A 2,754-nucleotide genomic window follows, 5' to 3' on the forward strand; every position below is an offset into this window, starting at 1 on the left:
CTAAATACTTTTTTGCCCCACTGTATATATATATACACTGTATATATTATCAGTCATTTCACATATTAAACCTGAAGCATATAAAGTTATATAGGTTATATTAAAATGCTAATAAATAGAAGAACTTGCACAAATATTGAGCATAGTAATAACTTCATTTAAACATGTTCATTTAGCAGACATACAGTAACAAATGAAGAATGCTACAATGGTAGAGAGTCACATTATGTGTGCTGCAATACAAAGCTGATTTTACTGATGTTTTTAAATGTTTCAAGATAAATCAGCAAATAAAACAGCAGGTGAATAACAATGTAAAAAATAAAACAATACATCAGTTTAATACAGCATATGAAGAAAATTGTTGTTTTAATATAAAAAAGATTTATACTTATACATCTTAGGTAAATATTGTATTTGTAAAAAAAAGCACTATGACAGATCGTACATGTACCTTCTAAGACACATTGTAACTTTTTTTTTTTATCAATATGAAACACTACGTTTAAAAAAAATACATCTTTGAGAGAAGAAAACGCCAAGCATAATAATTTAAAGCTAAATAGAAATATAAAAAAACAAATAAGCACATAAAATTACATCAACTTAATAGGTTTTACATTGAATAAAAGTTTTAAGTGCTATTGAAATAAAAGGTTCACGTAGTACTTCAAAAGTTGACGTTCAGCCTACCTGTAATGGTAAGATTAATAATTGTAGAGGGTCTGATGTCATAATTTTTCTTAAAGAAGCACAGGTAGCCCTCGTCTAAAATAAGAGAAATGTTGCCATGTACAATTCTCTCCTTTGGAACTGATACTCTGCCCTCAAACACTGGATCCACAAACAGAGAGCCAGATTTCCAAAGAAGCACCAGCTGAGTCCATCTTTTCCACTGAACAAATGCAGCCTGTGCGCCTGACCAGTCAACACCGAAACAAGACGAAACGACCCTCTGTCCTCCTGATTCAGCAAACAAAGCACTAAGTCCGAGAGCTGGGGACTAAAGAGAGATAGAAAATGCAAGCAAGAGAAATTAATATAAAAATATACTTTGAGGAAAGCATTATGACACAAAGGTTTACCTTTCACTTCGAGGTCAACCTCTCCAAGTGCCACTTCCTGTCCCTCTTTAGTCAACACACATCGGTACCGGCCGCTGTCACTGTACTCTGTGCGAGTAAGAGTCAGGGAGAAATCTCAATTTCTGAGGCCTTCTGCAGAAAGATATGTTCTGTTGATGTATCTGCTGCCCTGGATGATTCTTCCAAGCTGGAACCGCACAACAAGATGCTCTCCGGTCCACCACTGGATGTCCAGAAGATCAGATGGCATGTTCTTGTGAGGGCTGTCCTGTCAGAGAAGAGTGACTGAACTACCATGTTGAATGTCATCTTGATGGGTCAGTACTACGACCAGCCTCACTGAAAATAATACAGAAAAATATTTACATTTGTGCTTCATGTCTTGTGCCAAAAAAATAAATACAAATAAATAATTTGTACATATTTGTACAATAATTTGTAAAACAAATAATTCATTTAAAGACTGGTTATAGTTTTGAATGTGAATAAATAATTCTATATTGACTCTATTTGCAATGGCAATTCATTTACATTACTGTCCACAAAGAGAATTAAAGCTTTTATGAATTAATTTGAATATTTGCAGTTTATATTCATTAATTAATAATAAAAAGAGGAAACATATCTCTTGTAAACTCACCAGCCACAATGAGCAAGAAGCACAATACAACCCTCCCCATCATGCATAATAAGCCTTTGGCAAAGAAGACAGATTCATTACACACCTCAAAATTAGTAAACATAATCCTGGGTTGTATTTTTTTATTTATGTTTTTAATAATTCACAGTTCAAACTTAACTACCCTGAGTTACAATCAATCCTGGACATTTAGGTTACGCTAATTCATACTAGATTTGTAAACGCCAGGTGTTAATATATCTATATGATGGTTTTATACATGTTATTATAGTAATATGTCAACAATATCGATTTTATTTATATATGCAACTTTATTAAAACATTATATACACAAAAATTCTGTATGTTTATGTTTTTGGGATATATTTTTTAATACATCGATACATCCAAAAATGTATAACACATACATTATGGGCTATATATATGGTAATATATTAAATTGTTAAAATTTTTAATAAGTTTCATATATGTTTTTACTTCATGTTCATATATATATACTACATTAGCGTGTGGGTTACAAAGCGGCAGGCTCTCTCGAAATAAGTTTGATAGTTGCATCAGTCAGTCACGAGATTTGTCACCAGACAATAACACAGTAGCAAGATGTGTGTATAATACAAGCCAAATAGTGATCTGAATAGTGATTTGAATAGTGATCAAATTCATCCTATCAAGTAGAAGGCTACTCAAGTTTCTGCTCCTCTCATCCACTTTCCTAAAAGCAGAACTTGTCGGCATGTGCATGAGAAAGGTCATTTTTGAAGAAAGACTTCCCAAATACCGGCTCACTAAACACACAGTAGTCTCATTCTGAATGATCTTTAATGAACAGTCACATTTGGTATTCATAAACATGGCAACAAGAAAAACAATATTTACTGATCATGTCTGTCGGTCTTGAGGCACATTCACACAACGAGAACTTGATTTGGATTACTGTCCTGTGCATGAGTCCAAATTTGAACTAACATTTTCTACAGAGAAAGATTAGAGTAAGGCAATAAAAGTCATGAATTTGTCAATTAACAC

This window comes from Sinocyclocheilus grahami, unplaced genomic scaffold (assembly GCF_001515645.1).
Source record: "Sinocyclocheilus grahami isolate Dianchi unplaced genomic scaffold, SAMN03320097.WGS_v1.1 scaffold4383.1, whole genome shotgun sequence".
Classification (NCBI taxonomy): domain Eukaryota; kingdom Metazoa; phylum Chordata; class Actinopteri; order Cypriniformes; family Cyprinidae; genus Sinocyclocheilus; species Sinocyclocheilus grahami.